The following is a 12221-nucleotide window of genomic DNA, read 5'->3' as shown; positions in this document are numbered from 1 at the left end:
TAGTTCTGTGCCAAATCTGTAAGCAGGGTGTACAGTAACCCGTACAGTAGCCCTTTTAACACTTAAAAACATAAACACCCTATATATTAGGTACCTACCTAGTGCTACCAACCCCTATTTCTGTAGGGAAATGAGAGCAGGGCAGGCAGTAACCCTTCCAACACTTTCCCCTGTCTCTGCCCCTATATATTAGGTACCTACCTAGTGCTACCAACCCCTATTTCTGTAGGGAAATGAGAGCAGGGCAGGCAGTAACCCTTCCAACACTTTCCCCTGTCTCTGCCCCTATATATTAGGTACCTACCTAGTGCTACCAACCCCTATTTCTGTAGGGAAATGAGAGCAGAGCAGGCAGTAACCCTTCCAACACTTTCCCCTGTCTCTGCCCCTATATATTAGGTACCTACCTAGTGCTACCAACCCCTATTTCTGTAGGGAAATGAGAGCAGGGCAGGCAGTAACCCTTCCAACACTTTCCCCTGTCTCTGCCCCTATATATTAGGTACCTACCTAGTGCTACCAACCCCTATTTCTGTAGGGAAATGAGAGCAGAGCAGGCAGTAACCCTTCCAACACTTTCCCCTGTCTCTGCCCCTATATATTAGGTACCTACCTAGTGCTACCAACCCCTATTTCTGTAGGGAAATGAGAGCAGGGCAGGCAGTAACCCTAAAGGAATCTAATGAAATCTGTGACAACAAGATGTATCGCTGTGATATAAAATGGACTTTGAAATAACTACAGGATTAACCTGGTGTCTGGTTGATATATGTGATATTTGTTTTAACCTTTGCACTGCTGGCAGAGAGCAAGAGACTCTAGGGCAGGGCAGGGCACAGCTATGCTTCATTCTCTGAGCCAAGTCAGATCCTTCCATGAATGTCCCACATAACTGCACTTATTCAGCATTACAGGGGGTATGCGCCTGGTCTCTGTTACTGTGACTTTATTGTGTATTTATTTATATAGCCCTATTAATACACACAATGCATTGCAAGGTGTAGACACAAACAGAGGTTGTGATACATTAAGGTTGGGATGAGGTCCCTGTCCCGCAGAGCTTACAGTTTATCCTTCCCTGTTCCTGTGTAGCTTATAGTGTGGGTTGGTCTCTGCTGCTCTGTTACTCGCTTCGCATGGTTCCCCAGCATCTGTGTTTGCTGTGCGGCAAAGTATTTGTTTAGTCTGATTAATGTGGTATTGTTGTATTGTGATAGAGACACCTTGAGCTGTGATTAAAATGTCATTTGGTATAGAATTAGGTAATAGGGATATAAATAGGCGCTACAGTGTCGGAATGTTACAGGCTGGCAGGGAACGGGCAGGGAGCTACAGTGTCGGAATGTTACAGGCTGGCAGGGAACGGGCAGGGCGCTACAGTGTCGGAATGTTACAGGCTGGCAGGGAACGGACAGGGCGCTACAGTGTAGGAATGTTACAGGCTGGCAGGGAGCGGGCAGGGCGCTACAGTGTAGGAATGTTACAGGCTGGCAGGGAGCGGGCAGGGCGCTACAGTGTCGGAATGTTACAGGCTGGCAGGGAACGGACAGGGCGCTACAGTGTAGGAATGTTACAGGCTGGCAGGGAACGGGCAGGGCGCTACAGTGTAGGAATGTTACAGGCTGGCAAGGAACGGGCAGGGCGCTACAGTGTAGGAATGTTACAGGCTGGCAGGGAACGGACAGGGCGCTACAGTGTAGGAATGTTACAGGCTGGCAGGGAGCGGGCAGGGCGCTACAGTGTAGGAATGTTACAGGCTGGCAGGGAACGGGCAGGGCGCTACAGTGTAGGAATGTTACAGGCTGGCAGGGAACGGGCAGGGCGCTACAGTGTAGGAATGTTACAGGCTGGCAAGGAACGGGCAGGGCGCTACAGTGTAGGAATGTTACAGGCTGGCAGGGCACGGGTAGGGCGCTACAGTGTAGGAATGTTACAGGCTGGCAGGGCGCTACAGTGTAGGAATGTTACAGGCTGGCAGGGCGCTACAGTGTAGGAATGTTACAGGCCGGCAGGGAGTGGGCAGGGCGCTACAGTGTAGGAATGTTACAGGCTGGCAGGGCGCTACAGTGTAGGAATGTTACAGGCTGGCAGGGCGCTACAGTGTAGGAATGTTACAGGCTGGCAGGGAACGGGCAGGGCGCTACAGTGTAGGAATGTTACAGGTTGGTAGGGAGCGGGCAGGGCGCTACAGTGTAGGAATGTTACAGGCTGGCAGGGAGCGGGCAGGGTGCTACAGTGTAGGAATGTTACAGGCTGGCAGGGAACGGGCAGGGCGCTACAGTGTAGGAATGTTACAGGCTGGCAGGGAGCGGGCAGGGCGCTACAGTGTAGGAATGTTACAGGCTGGCAGGGAACGGGCAGGGCGCTACAGTGTAGGAATGTTACAGGCCGGCAGGGAACGGGCAGGGCGCTACAGTGTAGGAATGTTACAGGCTGGCAGGGAGCGGGCAGGGTGCTACAGTGTAGGAATGTTACAGGCTGGCAGGGAACGGGCAGGGCGCTACAGTGTAGGAATGTTACAGGCTGGCAGGGAGCGGGCAGGGCGCTACAGTGTAGGAATGTTACAGGCTGGCAGGGAACGGGCAGGGCGCTACAGTGTAGGAATGTTACAGGCCGGCAGGGCACGGGCAGGGCGCTACAGTGTAGGAATGTTACAGGCTGGCAGGGCACGGGCAGGGCGCTACAGTGTAGGAATGTTACAGGCTGGCAGGGAGCGGGCAGGGCGCTACAGTGTAGGAATGTTACAGGCTGGCAGGGAGCGGGCAGGGCGCTACAGTGTAGGAATGTTACAGGCTGGCAGGGAACGGGCAGGGCGCTACAGTGTAGGAATGTTACAGGCTGGCAGGGCACGGGCAGGGCGCTACAGTGTAGGAATGTTACAGGCTGGCAGGGCGCTACAGTGTAGGAATGTTACAGGCTGGCAGGGCGCTACAGTGTAGGAATGTTACAGGCCGGCAGGGAGCGGGCAGGGCGCTACAGTGTAGGAATGTTACAGGCTGGCAGGGCGCTACAGTGTAGGAATGTTACAGGCTGGCAGGGAGCGGGCAGGGCGCTACAGTGTAGGAATGTTACAGGCTGGCAGGGAGCGGGCAGGGTGCTACAGTGTAGAAATGTTTCAGGCCAGCAGGGAACGGGCAGGGAGCTACAGTGTAGGAATGTTACAGGCTGGCAGGGAGCGGGCAGGGCGCTACAGTGTAGAAATGTTTCAGGCCAGCAGGGAACGGGCAGGGAGCTACAGTGTAGGAATGTTACAGGCTGGCAGGGAACGGACAGGGCGCTACAGTGTAGGAATGTTACAGGCTGGCAGGGAACGGGCAGGGAGCTACAGTGTAGGAATGTTACAGGCTGGCAGGGAGCGGGCAGGGTGCTACAGTGTAGAAATGTTTCAGGCCAGCAGGGAACGGGCAGGGAGCTACAGTGTAGGAATGTTACAGGCTGGCAGGGAACGGACAGGGCGCTACAGTGTAGGAATGTTACAGGCTGGCAGGGAACGGGCAGGGAGCTACAGTGTAGGAATGTTACAGGCTGGCAGGGAGCGGGCAGGGTGCTACAGTGTAGAAATGTTTCAGGCCAGCAGGGAACGGGCAGGGAGCTACAGTGTAGGAATGTTACAGGCTGGCAGGGAACGGACAGGGCGCTACAGTGTAGGAATGTTACAGGCTGGCAGGGAACGGGCAGGGAGCTACAGTGTAGGAATGTTACAGGCTGGCAGGGTACGGGCAGGGCGCTACAGTGTAGGAATGTTACAGGCTGGCAGGGAACGGGCAGGGCGCTACAGTGTAGGAATGTTACAGGCTGGCAGGGAGCGGGCAGGGCGCTACAGTGTAGGAATGTTACAGGCTGGCAGGGAACGGGCAGGGAGCTACAGTGTAGGAATGTTACAGGCTGGCAGGGTACGGGCAGGGAGCTACAGTGTAGGAATGTTACAGGCTGGCAGGGAACGGGCAGGGAGCTACAGTGTAGGAATGTTACAGGCTGGTAGGGAGCGGGCAGGGCGCTACAGTGTAGGAATGTTACAGGCTGGCAGGGAACAGGCAGGGCGCTACAGTGTAGGAATGTTACAGGCCGGCAGGGTACGGGCAGGGAGCTACAGTGTAGGAATGTTACAGGCTGGCAGGGAGCGGGCAGGGCGCTACAGTGTAGGAATGTTACAGGCTGGCAGGGAGCGGGCAGGGCGCTACAGTGTAGGAATGTTACTGGCAGGGAACAGGCAGGGTGCTACAGTGTAGGAATGTTACAGGCTGGCAGGGAACGGGCAGGGCGCTAAAGTGTAGGAATGTTACAGGCTGACAGGGAACGGGCAGGGCGCTACAGTGTAGGAATGTTACAGGCTGGCAGGGAATGGGCAGGGCGCTACAGTGTAGGAATGTTACAGGCTGGCAGGGAACGGGCAAGGCGCTACAGTGTAGGAATGTTACAGGCTGGCAGGGAGCGGGCAGGGCGCTACAGTGTAGGAATGTTACAGGCTGGCAGGGAACGGGCAGGGCGCTACAGTGTAGGAATGTTACAGGCTGGCAGGGAACGGGCAGGGCGCTACAGTGTAGGAATGTTACAGGCTTGGAGGGAACGGGCAGGGCGCTACAGTGTAGGAATGTTACTGGCAGGGAACAGGCAGGGCGCTACAGTGTAGGAATGTTACAGGCTGGCAGGGTACGGGCAGGGCGCTACAGTGTAGGAATGTTACAGGCTGACAGGGAACGGGCAGGGCGCTACAGTGTAGGAATGTTACAGGCTGGCAGGGAACGGGCAGGGCGCTACAGTGTAGGAATGTTACAGGCTGGCAGGGAACGGGCAGGGCGCTACAGTGTAGGAATGTTACAGGCTGGCAGGGAGCGGGCAGGGCGCTACAGTGTAGGAATGTTACAGGCTGGCAGGGAACGGGCAGGGCGCTACAGTGTAGGAATGTTACAGGCTGGCAGGGAGCGGGCAGGGCGCTACAGTGTAGGAATGTTACAGGCTGGCAGGGAACGGGCAGGGCGCTACAGTGTAGGAATGTTACAGGCTGGCAGGGAACGGGCAGGGCGCTACAGTGTAGGAATGTTACAGGCTGGCAGGGAACGGGCAGGGCGCTACAGTGTAGGAATGTTACAGGCTGGCAAGGAACGGGCAGGGCGCTACAGTGTAGGAATGTTACAGGCTGGCAGGGAACGGACAGGGCGCTACAGTGTAGGAATGTTACAGGCTGGCAGGGAGCGGGCAGGGCGCTACAGTGTAGGAATGTTACAGGCTGGCAGGGAACGGGCAGGGCGCTACAGTGTAGGAATGTTACAGGCTGGCAGGGAACGGGCAGGGCGCTACAGTGTAGGAATGTTACAGGCTGGCAAGGAACGGGCAGGGCGCTACAGTGTAGGAATGTTACAGGCTGGCAGGGCACGGGTAGGGCGCTACAGTGTAGGAATGTTACAGGCTGGCAGGGCGCTACAGTGTAGGAATGTTACAGGCTGGCAGGGCGCTACAGTGTAGGAATGTTACAGGCCGGCAGGGAGTGGGCAGGGCGCTACAGTGTAGGAATGTTACAGGCTGGCAGGGCGCTACAGTGTAGGAATGTTACAGGCTGGCAGGGCGCTACAGTGTAGGAATGTTACAGGCTGGCAGGGAACGGGCAGGGCGCTACAGTGTAGGAATGTTACAGGTTGGTAGGGAGCGGGCAGGGCGCTACAGTGTAGGAATGTTACAGGCTGGCAGGGAGCGGGCAGGGTGCTACAGTGTAGGAATGTTACAGGCTGGCAGGGAACGGGCAGGGCGCTACAGTGTAGGAATGTTACAGGCTGGCAGGGAGCGGGCAGGGCGCTACAGTGTAGGAATGTTACAGGCTGGCAGGGAACGGGCAGGGCGCTACAGTGTAGGAATGTTACAGGCCGGCAGGGAACGGGCAGGGCGCTACAGTGTAGGAATGTTACAGGCTGGCAGGGAGCGGGCAGGGTGCTACAGTGTAGGAATGTTACAGGCTGGCAGGGAACGGGCAGGGCGCTACAGTGTAGGAATGTTACAGGCTGGCAGGGAGCGGGCAGGGCGCTACAGTGTAGGAATGTTACAGGCTGGCAGGGAACGGGCAGGGCGCTACAGTGTAGGAATGTTACAGGCCGGCAGGGCACGGGCAGGGCGCTACAGTGTAGGAATGTTACAGGCTGGCAGGGCACGGGCAGGGCGCTACAGTGTAGGAATGTTACAGGCTGGCAGGGAGCGGGCAGGGCGCTACAGTGTAGGAATGTTACAGGCTGGCAGGGAGCGGGCAGGGCGCTACAGTGTAGGAATGTTACAGGCTGGCAGGGAACGGGCAGGGCGCTACAGTGTAGGAATGTTACAGGCTGGCAGGGCACGGGCAGGGCGCTACAGTGTAGGAATGTTACAGGCTGGCAGGGCGCTACAGTGTAGGAATGTTACAGGCTGGCAGGGCGCTACAGTGTAGGAATGTTACAGGCCGGCAGGGAGCGGGCAGGGCGCTACAGTGTAGGAATGTTACAGGCTGGCAGGGCGCTACAGTGTAGGAATGTTACAGGCTGGCAGGGAGCGGGCAGGGCGCTACAGTGTAGGAATGTTACAGGCTGGCAGGGAGCGGGCAGGGTGCTACAGTGTAGAAATGTTTCAGGCCAGCAGGGAACGGGCAGGGAGCTACAGTGTAGGAATGTTACAGGCTGGCAGGGAGCGGGCAGGGCGCTACAGTGTAGAAATGTTTCAGGCCAGCAGGGAACGGGCAGGGAGCTACAGTGTAGGAATGTTACAGGCTGGCAGGGAACGGACAGGGCGCTACAGTGTAGGAATGTTACAGGCTGGCAGGGAACGGGCAGGGAGCTACAGTGTAGGAATGTTACAGGCTGGCAGGGAGCGGGCAGGGTGCTACAGTGTAGAAATGTTTCAGGCCAGCAGGGAACGGGCAGGGAGCTACAGTGTAGGAATGTTACAGGCTGGCAGGGAACGGACAGGGCGCTACAGTGTAGGAATGTTACAGGCTGGCAGGGAACGGGCAGGGAGCTACAGTGTAGGAATGTTACAGGCTGGCAGGGTACGGGCAGGGCGCTACAGTGTAGGAATGTTACAGGCTGGCAGGGAACGGGCAGGGCGCTACAGTGTAGGAATGTTACAGGCTGGCAGGGAGCGGGCAGGGCGCTACAGTGTAGGAATGTTACAGGCTGGCAGGGAACGGGCAGGGAGCTACAGTGTAGGAATGTTACAGGCTGGCAGGGTACGGGCAGGGAGCTACAGTGTAGGAATGTTACAGGCTGGCAGGGAACGGGCAGGGAGCTACAGTGTAGGAATGTTACAGGCTGGTAGGGAGCGGGCAGGGCGCTACAGTGTAGGAATGTTACAGGCTGGCAGGGAACAGGCAGGGCGCTACAGTGTAGGAATGTTACAGGCCGGCAGGGTACGGGCAGGGAGCTACAGTGTAGGAATGTTACAGGCTGGCAGGGAGCGGGCAGGGCGCTACAGTGTAGGAATGTTACAGGCTGGCAGGGAGCGGGCAGGGCGCTACAGTGTAGGAATGTTACTGGCAGGGAACAGGCAGGGTGCTACAGTGTAGGAATGTTACAGGCTGGCAGGGAACGGGCAGGGCGCTAAAGTGTAGGAATGTTACAGGCTGACAGGGAACGGGCAGGGCGCTACAGTGTAGGAATGTTACAGGCTGGCAGGGAGCGGGCAGGGCGCTACAGTGTAGGAATGTTACAGGCTGGCAGGGAGCGGGCAGGGCGCTACAGTGTAGGAATGTTACTGGCAGGGAACAGGCAGGGTGCTACAGTGTAGGAATGTTACAGGCTGGCAGGGAACGGGCAGGGCGCTAAAGTGTAGGAATGTTACAGGCTGACAGGGAACGGGCAGGGCGCTACAGTGTAGGAATGTTACAGGCTGGCAGGGAATGGGCAGGGCGCTACAGTGTAGGAATGTTACAGGCTGGCAGGGAACGGGCAAGGCGCTACAGTGTAGGAATGTTACAGGCTGGCAGGGAGCGGGCAGGGCGCTACAGTGTAGGAATGTTACAGGCTGGCAGGGAACGGGCAGGGCGCTACAGTGTAGGAATGTTACAGGCTGGCAGGGAACGGGCAGGGCGCTACAGTGTAGGAATGTTACAGGCTTGGAGGGAACGGGCAGGGCGCTACAGTGTAGGAATGTTACTGGCAGGGAACAGGCAGGGCGCTACAGTGTAGGAATGTTACAGGCTGGCAGGGTACGGGCAGGGCGCTACAGTGTAGGAATGTTACAGGCTGACAGGGAACGGGCAGGGCGCTACAGTGTAGGAATGTTACAGGCTGGCAGGGAACGGGCAGGGCGCTACAGTGTAGGAATGTTACAGGCTGGCAGGGAACGGGCAGGGCGCTACAGTGTAGGAATGTTACAGGCTGGCAGGGAGCGGGCAGGGCGCTACAGTGTAGGAATGTTACAGGCTGGCAGGGAACGGGCAGGGCGCTACAGTGTAGGAATGTTACAGGCTGGCAGGGAGCGGGCAGGGCGCTACAGTGTAGGAATGTTACAGGCTGGCAGGGAACGGGCAGGGCGCTACAGTGTAGGAATGTTACAGGCTGGCAGGGAACGGGCAGGGCGCTACAGTGTAGGAATGTTACAGGCTGGCAGGGAACGGGCAGGGCGCTACAGTGTAGGAATGTTACAGGCTGGCAGGGAACGGGCAGGGCGCTACAGTGTAGGAATGTTACAGGCTGGCAGGGAACGGGCAGGGCGCTACAGTGTAGGAATGTTACAGGCTGGCAGGGAGCGGGCAGGACGCTACAGTGTAGGAATGTTACAGGCTTGCAGGGAGCGGGCAGGGCGCTACAGTGTAGAAATGTTACAGGCTGGCAGGGAGCGGGCAGGACGCTACAGTGTAGGAATGTTACAGGCTGGCAGGGAACGGGCAGGGCGCTACAGTGTAGGAATGTTACAGGCTGGCAGGGAACGGGCAGGGCGCTACAGTGTAGGAATGTTACAGGCTGGCAGGGAACGGGCAGGGCGCTACAGTGTAGGAATGTTACAGGCTGGCAGGGAACGGGCAGGGCGCTACAGTGTAGGAATGTTACAGGCTGGCAGGGAGCGGGCAGGACGCTACAGTGTAGGAATGTTACAGGCTTGCAGGGAACGGGCAGGGCGCTACAGTGTAGGAATGTTACAGGCCGGCAGGGAACGGGCAGGACGCTACAGTGTAGGAATGTTACAGGCTGGCAGGGAACGGGCAGGGCGCTACAGTGTAGGAATGTTACAGGCTGGCAGGGAGCGGGCAGGACGCTACAGTGTAGGAATGTTACAGGCTGGCAGGGAACGGGCAGGGCGCTACAGTGTAGGAATGTTACAGGCTGGCAGGGAACGGGCAGGGCGCTACAGTGTAGGAATGTTACAGGCTGGCAGGGAACGGGCAGGGCGCTACAGTGTAGGAATGTTACAGGCTGGCAGGGAACGGGCAGGGCGCTACAGTGTAGGAATGTTACAGGCTGGCAGGGAGCGGGCAGGACGCTACAGTGTAGGAATGTTACAGGCTTGCAGGGAACGGGCAGGGCGCTACAGTGTAGGAATGTTACAGGCCGGCAGGGAACGGGCAGGGCGCTACAGTGTAGGAATGTTACAGGCTGGCAGGGAACGGGCAGGGCGCTACAGTGTAGGAATGTTACAGGCTGGCAGGGAACGGGCAGGGCGCTACAGTGTAGGAATGTTACAGGCTGGCAGGGAACGGGCAGGGCGCTACAGTGTAGGAATGTTACAGGCTGGCAGGGAACGGGCAGGGCGCTACAGTGTAGGAATGTTACAGGCTGGCAGGGAGCGGGCAGGGCGCTACAGTGTAGGAATGTTACAGGCTGGCAGGGAACGGGCAGGGAGCTACAGTGTAGGAATGTTACAGGCTGGCAGGGAGCGGGCAGGGCGCTACAGTGTAGGAATGTTACAGGCTGGCAGGGAGCGGGCAGGGCGCTACAGTGTAGGAATGTTACAGGCTGGCAGGGCACGGGCAGGGCGCTACAGTGTAGGAATGTTACAGGCTGGCAGGGCGCTACAGTGTAGGAATGTTACAGGCTGGCAGGGAGCGGGCAGGGCGCTACAGTGTAGGAATGTTACAGGCTTGCAGGGAGCGGGCAGGGCGCTACAGTGTAGGAATGTTACAGGCTTGCAGGGAACGGGCAGGGCGCTACAGTGTAGGAATGTTACAGGCTGGCAGGGAACGGGCAGGGCGCTACAGTGTAGGAATGTTACAGGCTGGCAGGGAGCGGGCAGGGCGCTACAGTGTAGGAATGTTACAGGCTGGCAGGGAACGGGCAGGGCGCTACAGTGTAGGAATGTTACAGGCTGGCAGGGAGCGGGCAGGGCGCTACAGTGTAGGAATGTTACAGGCTGGCAGGGAACGGGCAGGGCGCTACAGTGTAGGAATGTTACAGGCCGGCAGGGAACGGGCAGGGCGCTACAGTGTAGGAATGTTACAGGCTGGCAGGGAACGGGCAGGGCGCTACAGTGTAGGAATGTTACAGGCTGACAGGGAACGGGCAGGGCGCTACAGTGTAGGAATGTTACAGGCTGGCAGGGAACGGGCAGGGCGCTACAGTGTAGGAATGTTACAGGCTGGCAGGGCGCGGGCAGGGCGCTACAGTGTAGGAATGTTACAGGCTGGCAGGGAACGGGCAGGGCGCTACAGTGTAGGAATGTTACAGGTTGGTAGGGAGCGGGCAGGGCGCTACAGTGTAGGAATGTTACAGGCTGGCAGGGAGCGGGCAGGGAGCTACAGTGTAGGAATGTTACAGGCTGGCAGGGAACGGGCAGGGCGCTACAGTGTAGGAATGTTACAGGTTGGTAGGGAGCGGGCAGGGCGCTACAGTGTAGGAATGTTACAGGCTGGCAGGGAACGGGCAGGGCGCTACAGTGTAGGAATGTTACAGGTTGGCAGGGAACGGGCAGGGCGCTACAGTGTAGGAATGTTACAGGTTGGTAGGGAGCGGGCAGGGCGCTACAGTGTAGGAATGTTACAGGCTGGCAGGGAGCGGGCAGGGAGCTACAGTGTAGGAATGTTACAGGCTGGCAGGGAACGGGCAGGGAGCTACAGTGTAGGAATGTTACAGGCTGGCAGGGTACGGGCAGGGAGCTACAGTGTAGGAATGTTACAGGCTGGCAGGGAACGGGCAGGGAGCTACAGTGTAGGAATGTTACAGGCTGGCAGGGAACGGGCAGGGCGCTACAGTGTAGGAATGTTACAGGCCGGCAGGGTACGGGCAGGGAGCTACAGTGTAGGAATGTTACAGGCTGGCAGGGAGCGGGCAGGGCGCTACAGTGTAGGAATGTTACAGGCTGGCAGGGAGCGGGCAGGGCGCTACAGTGTAGGAATGTTACTGGCAGGGAACAGGCAGGGCACTACAGTGTAGGAATGTTACAGGCTGGCAGGGAACGGGCAGGGCGCTACAGTGTAGGAATGTTACAGGCTGGCAGGGAACGGGCAGGGCGCTACAGTGTAGGAATGTTACAGGCTGGCAGGGAACGTGCAGGGCGCTACAGTGTAGGAATGTTACAGGCTGGCAGGGAACGGGCAGGGCGCTACAGTGTAGGAATGTTACAGGCTGGCAGGGAACGGGCAGGGCGCTACAGTGTAGGAATGTTACAGGCTGGCAGGGAGCGGGCAGGGCGCTACAGTGTAGGAATGTTACAGGCTGGCAGGGAGCGGGCAGGGCGCTACAGTGCAGTGTAGGAATGTTACTGGCAGGGAGCGGGCAGGGCGCTACAGTGTAGGAATCTTACTGGCAGGGAACGGGCAGGGCGCTACAGTGTAGGAATGTTACAGGCTGGCAGGGAGCGGGCAGGGCGCTACAGTGTAGGAATGTTACAGGCTGGCAGGGAACGGGCAGGGCGCTACAGTGTAGGAATGTTATAGGCTGGCAGGGAGCGGGCAGGGCGCTACAGTGTAGGAATGTTACTGGCAGGGAACCTAGGGCCAACTCTATGCACCATTTTATTTACAAGGCATATGTATTACACAGCTGTGTGTTAGAGCTGAGGGATCTGGAATACAGTTGGGCCAAAAAGAAAAAAGCAAAAAAGTATCCACACAGTCAAAAGTAAATAAAAGGGAAAATTTATTAAATACAAAAACACCTTACAAAAATGATAGGGCTATCACATAGGCTGCGGATATCGGTCATCTCGTCAGTCAGTCAGTTTATAAGGTTTTGATCCGATTGGCAGTCCCTAACTTGCATGACTTTGCCCCTAATAAATATGGCACTGCCAAACACCATTGCACTGATATGGGATCTCCATGCAAGGCACGG

The sequence above is a fragment of the Xenopus tropicalis genome, chromosome 4 (genome assembly GCF_000004195.4).
Source record: "Xenopus tropicalis strain Nigerian chromosome 4, UCB_Xtro_10.0, whole genome shotgun sequence".
Classification (NCBI taxonomy): Eukaryota; Metazoa; Chordata; class Amphibia; order Anura; family Pipidae; genus Xenopus; species Xenopus tropicalis.
This window is presented reverse-complemented; position numbering follows the sequence as displayed.